This window comes from Argiope bruennichi, chromosome 1 (genome assembly GCF_947563725.1).
Source record: "Argiope bruennichi chromosome 1, qqArgBrue1.1, whole genome shotgun sequence".
NCBI classification, from domain to species: domain Eukaryota; kingdom Metazoa; phylum Arthropoda; class Arachnida; order Araneae; family Araneidae; genus Argiope; species Argiope bruennichi.
Genome location: NC_079151.1, coordinates 76,108,058 through 76,121,407, shown reverse-complemented (window position 1 = coordinate 76,121,407; position 13,350 = coordinate 76,108,058). Strand labels below are relative to the sequence as shown.

General features: G+C 31.1%; 1 protein-coding gene across 7 annotated transcripts in view; it reads right to left on the bottom strand.

Annotated features, from left to right (window-relative positions):
• The window catches only part of LOC129976842 (uncharacterized), an 85,397-nt gene that overhangs the window by 46,373 nt on the left and 25,674 nt on the right, over positions 1–13,350 (bottom strand). The window contains exon 1 of one of the 7 annotated variants that reach the window (XM_056090514.1): positions 3,084–3,214. The exons of the other annotated variants lie outside the window; for them this stretch is intronic. The gene's annotated coding sequence lies outside the window, so the exon portion shown is untranslated. Of the gene's footprint in view, positions 1–3,083; positions 3,215–13,350 lie in introns of those variants that run through there. 7 annotated transcript variants of the gene reach the window in all.

Below are 13,350 nucleotides of genomic sequence, written 5' to 3'. Positions count from 1 at the left end.
TGAATGACTCATAAAGCAGCAGTTATTGAATATAGTAGTTGGTTGTGACGACTAGCTGGCTGGTCGGTAATGTTTAACATCAGTTAAATTTCTTATTTATAATACATTCATAGTTCTTTTATTTAATCCTTTTTGGCATCAAATAAAAACTATCTTATCTAACACTATTTATTACGCTTGCTCTGCTTATTGCGCATATAACTTTCCAAATGGTGTCAAGTCATGGTTAAAGGTATAATTGAGCGATTAGTCTATTTTCTAATTGCACATTGCCCTTCGTTGTGTTTTAACTTCACTTTCTTATTGCTTATGCAAACTGCGCATATAATCAAGAAAGTCGCTTCTTTAGTTTTCCAAATAATAATAATAATACTATTTTATATTTGATAAAACAATGAAAACGGTATGAATTTCATTGTAACAATGAAAACTATCTATGAAAATTGCGATTTTTTTTCTTTTAGAAATTGACGGAATTTTGGAAAATATTACACAGCAATTAAATTGGTATAATTAATAAAACAATAAAATAGTGTAATAAAGCAATTTGTGCAATAATATTTTCAAGATTTATTGTGGGAAAACAGCAACATTCTCTCAATTTTAATTAATGAAAATTCTAATTAAAATTTCAAAACATCATTCTGAAGTGCTTATTTCTACCCTTCAAAGTATGTTTGGGCCTATCTTTGTAACTCTAAATTAAATGGACATCCTACAGAACGCCGCCATCACATCCTTTATTATTAGTAGTAGAGATGCAAAAGTTTCACCTCAAATAAATTTGTATTGAATTTTATATTTCCTATACCCCTGCAGAAGTAAAAGTAACTGACGTGTAAATTGCAAAATTTATTATTTTCATTGAATCAATGGAAGATAAAAACTTTAAGAAGAATTTTGCACTCGTAAACTACAAATTTATATGTCGCATTTCATTATTACAATGAAATTATCGCATAAAATTACTAAACAATTTGCATATTTATCGATACACATTAATAACTCATTTCTCACGCCGTACTTACAGGAAGTACCTGTACTCGAGTGAAAACGAATTCTATAAAAAGAGAAAGAAGAAACTACAAATAGCCATTGAGAAACTGCTGGTTGTAAACAATTATGACAATATTAAATTTTCCTTCATTGTTAACTCGTATTTCTTGCGTAATTTGCAAAATGTACAATTTTCAATGAAGCTGTAGAAAATAATAAAAACCATCGAAAGGTATGCTGCATTTGATTATACAGGGTGTTCATAAAGTCCCGGGCCCATTTTGATGTTTAATAACTCATAAAATAATGAAGATATTAACAAACTTATGGCATTTATCGATGGAATAACTCATATATTTTCCTTTTCAGGTTTGAATATTTTTACTTTTGTAAATATCGTCTGCGCGTGTGGTTAATTTCAGATAATTTCATTTTCCAGTGTAAATATCTGTACTTTTCTAAATATCGTCTGCTTATTAATTGCATTTTTCTCTCTTTTGTTTTTGGCAACTATTGCAATGTTATGTTTACTTTTGATGTGTTTGTTCTATGTAGTACTTTTGTATGTGATGTTTTATTGGAGCGGATATTAAGGAGAATGCATACACCACAAGAGAAAGCACAGATTTTATGGTGGTTCATAGAAACGAAATCGATAGTGCAAGCACAGAGAAATTTCAGAATTTACCAAAAATATCCTCCAACGTTTTCAGGAGGAGAGTGTCGAACATTGATGACCTAAAAGCCAGAATTACAACCGCAATAGGCTCTGTGGATGCCGATATGCTTGCCGTTACCTGGCGTGAAATTGACTATCGACTTGATATTCTCCGTGCGACGAAGGGGGCACACGTGGAAGTTCATTGACAAGGGTCATGAAACTTTTTGAGTCTATTTAACCATTTATGTTATTAATTTTAATCTATCTTTATTATTTTATGAGTTATTAAACATCAAAATGGGTCCGGGACTAAATAAACACCCTGTATTATAAATTTGTAATATACATTTGGCGAAACTTTTTTTTTATCTACCGATATATATATCTTCTAATCTTTTATCTACTAACTGAAAATGTATATCTCGCCTGTAGTTAAAATCCCTAGTCAAAGGGTTAGTTCTAAATTAAAATGGTTTACTCCCAGGTGGTAAGTAAACTCAATTGAAAAATAAGGAATTGTGAATTAACGTCATTTAGTACAGCATTGAGAAATTGCTGTAATATATACTGGGTATATTTTTCTTTTCTTTCATCAGATAAAGATACAAATCGCAAAATGGCCATTTCGTTTTTGAAGTCTATATATGACTTTTGTTTCGCTCATGAAAACTTTGTAGAAAATATTCCCATGGTTTGCAAATAATACATAATTTTATTAGATACTCTTTAACTTCATACCTTTTCCTTTTTTTAGAGGAAGATAATAGCCATAAATGTTTCTTTTTGAAATCAAATACAACCTTTTGAGGACGACTCTCAATATTTTTAGTCTTTTCTAAAGTGAAAGACGTGGAATTGTATCTGGACGCGTGATTATTCGATTAAGAATCAAAAATTCGCTACTATATTATTGTAATTCGAATACAATCCGTGGAAACAAAATCACGACTTAATATTTCTTTGAAAATTTTCCTAATTTTTCTCCTAATTCCTAATTTTCTACAAATCCATCACAACAGTTACTAACATTTTATCGAAAGCTTCACGATTTTTCTAAAAATTGATCACAACGGTTACTAACATTTTATCGGTAGCTTCACAGTTTTTCTAAAATTCAATCATAATGGCTTTTAATATTTTATCAAAAATTTCAAGATTTTTCTAAAAATTATAAGTATATTAACAAATTGGTCTATTGTTAATCCTAACAAAGAAAAGTTGTGCAAAAATATGGCACCATTAAGCATTTTAGCATCAAATTTGAAAAAGTCACTAAAATTCAAAAAATAAAAAAATGTATTGTTTAAAAAAAATCCTGTTCTTTAAACACGCCTCACAAATCATTCTTTTAAATGCGAAACAATGAATAGCTATTTTAAAGGCTTCTAAATTCGTTTAAAAAAGACATCTGGAAATTTCTACTTACATGCTAATTATCAAAATATAAATTTTGAAACTTCGTTTCTTGTATCAGTTTTATTAACAATTCAACTTATCCGTTTCAAAGTAATGAACTCATAGAACAATAGATGACCGACTCGTTTCATAACTGATTTTTAGAAAGAAAAAGGGAGGATTCTTTCAGCCGTCTTTTATCTCTTATCCTGATAAAAGGAAATCCTCAGGATTTGATAAGCGAAACACCTACATTAATCGAAGTTCGAAAGGTTTCAAGCTAAACAGACTCGTAACATCTCAATGTAATAAGTTGAAGAATTGCATCCTTTTGTGCGCATGTGTGCACATTTCCTTCCTTAAATATATTAATACTCATTCAGTAAAAAATTGTCAAATTAACTCACAACAGCTAAATATAATAAATTTTTAAAAAATGTATCCGTTCGTGTGCGTGTGTGCGTATTTTCTTCCTTAATTATATTAATACTCATTTATCTTTTTAAAAAAAAATGAAATTCAAACTTCTGATCCAAAAAAAAAAAACCTATGACATCGTAGTGCTTTAGGCTTAAGTCATCTGTTCTCATTTTATTTTTAAGCATTTACTCTTAATTATGCAATAGTTTTAACGTTCATATACAAAAAATTCATTTAATACTGTCGTTAAGTGAATGAGTATAAATCCAGTAACTAAAATAGTCTAAAGTATCGCCGTAAAATAGAGTTAAAAATTTTTTTTATTAAAATAAAAAAATATTTATAGTAAATAAATATTACTAAAAATTTAATTTTTTTTTAATTTTAAAATGATGTAAAAGTAGTTTTGATATATTAATATGCTTCGGAATTATAGACGAAAAAAATTGATTTATTTTTTTAAAATTAAATATCAAAATCTTAAAAACTTCTTTAGTGAGTACTTATCCCTCAGTAAGTAACTATGTGCCAAATTTAGTGGCTCTTTGTCTAACAGTTTGCCGTATAGAACGTTTTGGAGTATTTTTTAAACAATGTATGATGCAATTTATATGCATAATGCCAAACTATAAATATTATCATGCTAAATATCTAGCATCTGTATTGTAATGATTCAGCTTCTTCCCTGGTTGACCACTGTGACATTCCTTTTTCCCACACTCGATAATTTACATTCCGGGCGATTCTTCATCAACGAAACTCCCACAGGGTTAAGTGCCTCCAGATTGCCAAATGGAAGACCCTCCTTTTAAGTGCTAATCCAGATAAGGAACCACACGTGCGTTTCCCAGGGAAATAAATCGTGTCTTCGAAAGGTGAGAGTGTCAAACACTCCAGATGTCCTTCATTTTTCCCATTGTGGAGGGTGGATCATCAATGGATATTTCCCACGGGCGACCAGAGACGATTCAGGTTGTTCTGAACGGTGATTGGGTAACAGGGAGTGGACAGGAAAGGTGGAGTCTGAGAGAAAGATAAAAGGTGAGATTTTTCGGAAGAAGAGAGGGAGAGGAGCTTGGTATGAAGTGGACTTCTGAGAAAAAATCCGGAAGGAAAACCGGAAGGAAATTCGGTGGATTCCTAGAGCTAACCCTGGAGTAGCCTGAGACGCCAACCGCCAGTTAGCTGTTCTTGTGAAGGCGTTTTCTCCAAATTTGTTCGAGGAACTATTCTTGTTTAAATTTCGTGCTATAAATAGCATCATTCATTTAACCTAGATGAGAAAGAGTTGTTTTTATGTAATAAAGCTGTAAATAAAGAATTTGATCATAACGCTACCTGTTATTGGATCGAGACTTTACAGTATTTTCTCGTATGAGACATGCGGCAACCGTACAACAGGCGGTACATGTAATTGTTAAGCATCGGATTCGATCTATTATTTGAAAATGCATCGCAGTATACCACTTAAGGCTCCCATTCTTTTCGTTTTGGTAAAGACATAATCATAATGTCTCTCTTTTAAACAAAGCAGCACGTTGATTTCACATGATAATTTTTTTTTCTTTAAATCAAATCACACACAAATTTCTTTCACAAATCACACACACACACACACACACAAATGTTTAATTGATCAGCTGTTTTTACTTATCTGGCTTTAAAAAGATGACATGATTTATATGAAATAACGAACCTTTTAAGATTTGATATTCCGCGGATGTTGCTTTCCTGATTAAAATGATCAGCAACCAATACTTTCATTTCCGACATTTCTGTCGTAGTCGGCATTTCAATTACTCTAGAGAATTCATTGATGATAAAAATGGTCGCATGAATTAATTCCTAAGGCTGCATTTTTCGTTTAGCTAAGTTGTGCCAGTATCAAATAGCTCGCATATGAAACTCTAACCCAAGAGGAACTTAAAAAAAACATCATCACGAAAAAACGTTGATTGGCAAAGAGACACATCTGGTTTTAGTTAAAAATCAGTCCTATCCTCATTTTTTTCAGCCACCCGGTCTAGTAGTAGCCCATTATATGCAACCATCAGCCATTGCGGTATTCACTGATCTGAGTAATTCCATCTTATGTAATGACCAGTTCCAACTTGGGGCATTGAACTGTTATATCCGGCGCGACGTATTCAAAGTTACCACCCGTTATGGCAATGGTAATTGGGTTATTGTAAAATATGCTAATAATATAAAATTATTTTTATAATTATCGACAGTTATTGATTCAATCAGATTTTCTGAACTTCAATATACGATTCTCTTAGATTCGCTGTCAGCACGGAATACTCGCTATCAGGGAGGGAAAAATGTAGAGGATCAACACGGAAGAAAATTATTTTTCAAAATAACTGGTAAATTAAATTTTTACAAAGTTTAAAAAAGAAAGTGGGAAGAGATGAATCCATAGTAATTTGTTTTATTATCATTATTCCACAAAGGCTATGGTAATTATTCCTTCTCTTTCTTTATATTAGTACAAAACAAGAATTCTCTAAAAGTTAATTTTTCAAAATTTATTTCCCGGTTTTGAATTCTCTGTAATTATTAAAAAATTTTAATATCTTATATTCATTTATAAGCGAACATTTGGTTAATATTATTCATTCTTAAAACAAATATAATACATTATTTGGATTGAAAAGAATAATCAAATATTGGAATTGTCTTAGTTAAGCTATGACATCTGATCATTTTATACTTGTAGCAAAAGTTGCAGAAGAGGATTCTTCAACCATTAACTTTCTGTAAAATTAAATCCTGTTTTTAATTTTTCTTCGTGCAAATTATTCCCCGTTCAAAAAAAAAAAAAAAAATTGAGACACTATTGGACATTTAAAGTTCGAGCTAACTCTGGGACACATTTTAATTTAGATTAAGTTAACATTCATTCCCTGTTTTGAACTACCATGAAATCTATTTTGAAACGAACATGATTCGAATGAACAGGACAGGAACTCAATCGGTACTCTTTTTCCAAATTTCTAGAACACTACAGCTTGAGGTGTACCGATCGTCGTTCCAGATATAAAGCTCAATCTCACATGCATAGTTGTTGTTGTTGTTTCTTATGACACCTGCCATCTTTGGAAAAGCCCGCTGTTACGAAGACAGTGATTTAAGCCTGTGGGGAGCGTCTCTTCTTTTTTAGTAGCGCCAACTAGCGCCAAGAGTACGACTTTGCTACTCACGCATCACTCATTCGCTTGCACAACCCCTTTGTACAGGAGGGCACATTCACACATCTCACAGATAGAACAACGGAAGAACAACCATGCCCAAACCGGGACTCGAACCCAGGACGCACAGATCAAGGGGAAGACGAGCTACCCTTATGCCAGCACGCCGACTCACATACATAATGGATATTTTTAGCAGTGGATTCCAAATCGAGAACCTCCTAACCCCAAAACTGAGTTTCAGTTTAGTTATATATCAACATCTAATTCTGAGATAACACGGCAGCTACTTCGCAATGGACTTCGTAATTTTGAACTGCCGATCAGATATTGAGGACGACACCTGAGCTGGCGTACCCCTTTTTCAATACTTATCACTTTAGCGAAATGTCTTCTACCAACATTTTAATGTTAATGTTATCTAAATGTTCGTTTTTCATTATTTTCACTGTGGTTCACCAGGAATGTGGCTATCCTATTTCAATTAATCATTTTAAACATAACTTAACAATTAAAATTTCTTCAACAAAGTATTATTAAACTTTTTAATTCGCTGTAGAAATTGAAGTAGCTTATTTTAGTTCCAAAACACCTGTTTTTTTCTCTTTGCGTGTATAAACGTTTTATAATGGAGTCGAATATTAAAATCATAACTGTCTGCATCCTCTAAGATCTAGTTGCATATTGTTTTAGGCAATATAGCATTTTCTATTTCCTAAGTCTCAAACGCTACTGATATCTTCACTGAATTAGTGCAATACAATGGAAGCCTATCATATACGCATGTCTAACGGTATATTAGATGTATTGAAACATGCTAATAAAATATTAAAGAATAGCAAATAAAAACAATCTGCACACTAGAAATGTTTCTTAAAAATATATAATATTTTAGTAAACTATGCTTACAGATTCCATAAAAAAATAAAATAAGAAAGTGAAAGTTCATTATAACATTTTAGGGTGTGAAAACGCAAACATTATGCCTTGCTTTTTAGGAATGAAGTAAAAGTACACGATAAATAGTTGATCAAATAACGAAAATGCAACATTGCAATAGCGAAAAGTATTCCAAATTTCGAAATAAAGATATTTTTAATGTTGTTAAAATCAAAAGAAAAATGGTAAGACACTATGGTACAAATTGTTTCGGATTTTCAAACTTTGTAAAGATAATTTTTTTTTTTGTTTGCAATAATTATTTCGGAAAAAACATCAACCTCTCGCTTTATTTTTAATTAAGTAAAATTTGAAAAAAAAAAAAAAAAGTCGGCTGAAAGTGCAAATTCCTACTTTCCAAAACATATTTGTGTCAAATTTAGTAACTCTGTTCTTGTATCGTTAGATCTGCCTGTAGAGCGCCAGCGTTGCACAGTTTTATTATTTAGAGATAAGTACACCCCATCACAAACACAAAAGAAAATTTTGGCAAAAATTAAAACAAAAAAAAAGAAGAACTTTGCACAGATTGCTCCACTTCACGTCAGATTAAGTTTAACTCAAACTAAGCGTTCGGCCATTAAAAGCAGATTCTCTCTGACCTTTGTGTAAATCTTATCACACCGATTCACTCAATTTAGCCTTCAAACACATGAACCAAAGATGAAAAGAGGAAACAAAACAAAAAAAAAATCTTCAGAAATCGATACGTTTCACCTTTCTTTAACCAACACCAATCCCTTTTTAAACGCCGGTGTTGAGCTACACGGAGCGTTTAACACGAAACGCGGCAGAAATTTTCGTTCGCGGAGAGTGCTGTTAAAAGCAAATTACAGTTTAAAACAGCTGTTCTGTGTCCTAAAAATAAAATAATTTGGGAGACGGGGCTGAATCTGGATGGGAAAAATATCACGTGCCTTCGCTTTTCCTGGGTGAGGGAGGGAGATGGATGAAAAAGTAGGGAATAAAAAAAAAAAAAAATGAGCTGCAGGAAAGGACATTATTACTGACAGATGGGTGTGCTCGAAAAAGTTTTTCGGCTATTATCTTTTGAGCAGATACCGAGTAAATTGATCGCAGGTCGATATCCGTAGAATGAACATCGAACTTTTCCGGGAAAAGAACTTTTCATATAGAAATGTTTAATTCCAGCGTTATTTAAAAATTGAACACCGCTTGGATGACCTATTTTTTTTTTTAAATAAGAAACAGATTAAATTATGTTAATGAAACATAATAAAGATAAAAATAATTACAAACATAAAATAAGTTCATTTTCGGTTGATGAGCAAAAAGTAATTAAAAGTATAATTTCTTCCACGTACCCAAACGAAAGTGAAATCTGTTTAATATTAAATATACATATTTAACGCGTCTTTTTTTTAAAACTGAGACACGGATAGAAACCCAGGAAAAGGAATATTAGTTATGCTTATAATAGATAGATCATTAAGTACTAAAAAAGAGAGTGAAAATATTTTATAATCATTTATTATTATGTTAATTTTTCTACACTAGTTGAATGATGAATATTGGCGAGATAAATTATGAAGTTTAAGTAATTTGGTGGGAAAACTTTACCACCCTTTTTTTTTAGCAAAGAATTCAATCAAATCTTTAAACATCTTCAACCTTAAAATACGATCCATTCAAATTTAGAATTACACAACAAGTTGGCCAAAAAAAAAGAGAGAAACTGTAACCTTCAAAAATTATGTCTGAAATGGATTTTAATGTTACAATTATACCATTTCAATAACATTTTTATATCGTTAAAATAATTTATAGCTTGAAATTGTAGTTTGTGTTATTATTTTTAAAGACATAAGAGTAAGATATATATACGAGTTCCCACTTTCTGCAAGAAATATTTTTCTAATAACTATGAATGGGTATTACTTCCTAATTAAGAACAAAGGAAGATAATTAATTTTCAGAAACTGTCTAAAATGTTTATAAATTTAATAAAACGATTTCCCTTCTGATAACTCGATTTCGAGGAAAGTGTTTAGGATGAATAACGAAGTGGATGCCCATCTGCTGCGGACTAGAAAAAAATGAACAAAATCAGGAATTAAGCGTTTTAGTGACAACATGAAAGAGTTAACTTATTTATTTAAAACTATAACAGTTTCAGCTTATTCAAGGTGAAATACTTAAAAGAAGCTAACAGTGAACAGATGTCATGTTTTGAAGATTTATAATTTTAGTAACATGCATTAATGATTAAGAAACATGATTTTAGTTCCATGATTTTAGTAATATTCTGTATAAAATAATTGTTTTTCCTTTTTGAAAGTAAGGATTTGTGTTGCACCTAAATAATATTTTCTAAAAAATATAATTTATCCTATACGAAATCATCTGAATCTAGGGCTTGCATCTGTTTAACCCTTCAGTTTTAAAATATTCTTTAATCCTATATTAAATAGTGATTTCTCTTAATGATATGATTTCTCGAATAAAAAGAGAAAAGGATGCTTAAAAACCGAACGTTTACTTTCATGATTTTGCACTTTTTAATCATATTTAAGAAAAAATTTTTTCAATAAATTTCCGTAAGCAACATAAATCCTTTCTTACATTAATCATTTTTACGATAAAGAATTCGCTGATCAGCGCAAATGGGTACTCAAAAAACAAACCAGAAGCAAAGTTAATTAAAATAACATGGCTTTATCACAGTTTAATACCCAACATTTAATGAAAAGGAATAATGAATATCATGGCAAATTATACGTTATGCATGTGAGATTAAACCGAAATGAAATACACTCGAAATTCTAAGTGAATCAGCTGGTTGAAATCTATAAATCAAATCAATTAGATCTCAGATCATTTTAATTTCACATATTAATCAATCTTCGGAAAAAAATGTAAACTGAATTATGAACTCGATTACTATGAAAAAAAGATTTTTAAAAATTCGATTAAATTTGTCCTAACCGTTGTCTTTATGATACACCGATTTTTTAGCAAACAATTTGTAAAAAAAACTTCGAACTAAACTCTGAAATCGCCGAGAATCGATAAGTTGAAATGACAAAAATTTCTTGGAAAGATTAAACGAAATTTTGTGCTGTATCATTTGTCCCCCAAGAGAAATCTTAAAATTAATGATCACTGTATGCGTGCTTCTTTCAATTGCAATGCATTACCAAATGACGTTTTTATAAATGTCAAACTTACAAGACCACATATAAAGTGAAGGTCCTCGCGTCTAGACATTTATTTGGTTTTTCATTATAACAGTAATCTCTTGCACATGCAACCTCTTTATTCTTTCATATTTGAAATTAGGAACCGTTATTTTATGTAAGATAGATATTAATCTTCTTTTATGAGCTCTTCTGAGAAAAGTAATTTTTTAACTTTATTCTAAAGACTTTTATATGAATTCTAATATTTACCCACACAAAGAAACTTCTTTTAAAAAAATCGAATCTCTAGTCGAAAGTAGCACGATAATGGTTCTAGGCTTGACTTCATTCAACTTTATTTTTAAAATGCATTCTTACTTATACGGCAGTGATAGCATACATACCAAAAATAAGATTAATATCTTAGGAACTTGCTTCGGTGTAAAATCTCTTACTAAAACAATAAAAAGCATTACTGTAAAATAAACTTGAAAATAATTCGTATTATTAAAATTTGACTTATTCCGTATTCAATTAACATTTATTATTATAAAATTCGAGTTATTATTATTATTAGAATTTATAATTATTATTGAAAATTATAATTATTAAAATGTATTATTAAATTATAATTAAAATAGCAATAATATTAGAATCTCAGAAAAAAAAAACCCTCCTAAAATATGACTCTTACCACTGAATAGCTCTTTTATTTTATTATTTTAAAGTCATATAATAATGTTGTGTATGTGTATGTGTGTGTATGACCTAATATGCTCCTAAATTATTGAGGCAAAATGTAAAAATTGATTAATTATCACTAAAAATCGAATTAAAATTTTTAAATTTTCATCTTGGTGTGCAGTCAATATAAAATAAACGCCAAATTTGGTAGTTCTAAGTCCATGGTATTTAGAACGATCATGCCTTTAAAGTGGATAGGTTCGTTTTGCCTTCTTTCATTCTTTCTTTCTAATATTTAAATTGATTTTCTAATTGATACTCTATCGCAAATTAAATTCAAAGAGGGGATAATTAAGTAATTCAATTCAATAATTTAAATTCTTAAAAAATAATTCTAATAAAATGAGAGAACTTCTGATAAAATAATCTATTATATTCAACTGTGCCTCGCAGGCAAAGTTTAGTTAGTTTAATTATATTAACGTCTCGATGTTAAAGATGCAATAGGGTTGTTTTGAAACGGACCGCGTCATTTTGAATCGTGGTCAAATGACGAAGACGACATATGAACTGGCACACCCCTCTCCAAACTTCCGCGCCACACCTGTGGGAGGGCATTTGGCTCCGACAGATTTCAAATGCACCAGATCCGCTTACACGACGGTTATTCTGTGGAATCGGGTCTCGAACCTACAACTCACCGACACCGATACCGAGACCTTATCACCAGGTTACCGCTCACAGTCTCTCTTTCTCACAGGCAAAAGTATTCATTTGTAGTATGTTTGATTATTTATATCGAATTGATTGATATTAAGAGTATCTACCTTGAATATAATTAATTCTTCTTCATACATCTCAAGTATAAATTTTTTATGGAGAAACACGTGGTAATTGTTTATGAGGCAGTACTATTCATTAATATTCTATCTCTGATCTTTTAATAGCGTGTTGCGTGATTACACCGAAACGTTTGGGCAGAATCACGATGATGTAAACATTATTTACAATCGTGTCATTTGGCGTCATTTGGCATGTTTTTGAATAAAATCAGAATTTTGGGCTTTAAGATCATATTTCATTGATACATTAGTTAATCTAAGAGAAAATACTCTGAATTTTGTATTACAGAGCTCTGAAAAAATAATTTTTATGGCCACGAAAAAAAAAACACCTTTCTATTTTGAAATTCTTACCCTAAATATTCTTGCCAGGAGTCTTAAATTCTAACAAACCTTCATTAATCACTACCTCTTTTTGTCGGCAAATTACAGATGATCGATTGGATGTTAATAACTTGCACCCAAATGTCACTGAACTAAGTACCACATGAAACATCAAGTAATAAGTATAAATGAGTTGATTAGAAGTGGTAACTTTATTATAATATTACGGAAATCTTAACATCTTAAAATAAAAATCATGCTGGGAAAGAAAAGGTTCCAGTGAAATAAAATTTCGATAATAACATAATAGTTTAGTTATATTAACGTCCCGTTGTAAAGCAAAGCTAGGGCTATTCTGGAACGAACCTCGTAATTTTGAACGGCGGTCAGATGACGAGGACGACACCTGAGCTGGCACCCCCTCTCCACGCCACACCACACCAACGGGAGGACGTTTGGCATAACGGATTTAACGTGCGACAGACCCCCTTACACGACGGTTCTTCGGTGGATTTGGGTCTCGAACCTGAAACCTTACCACCAGGCCACCGCGGTCCTTTCGATAATAACATAAAAAATGCTTGAATGTCCAATTCAACAAAAGCTAAACGGTTCATTGGTTTCAAAGAATGAAAATCGATTACTTATATAAATACAATTGCAGTTCAATATATGAGAACAGATACATTTCATTTTAAAACGTTTTTTCTAAATCTAAAGAACAGTACAATAAATTCTAAAGCTTTCTTCTATAT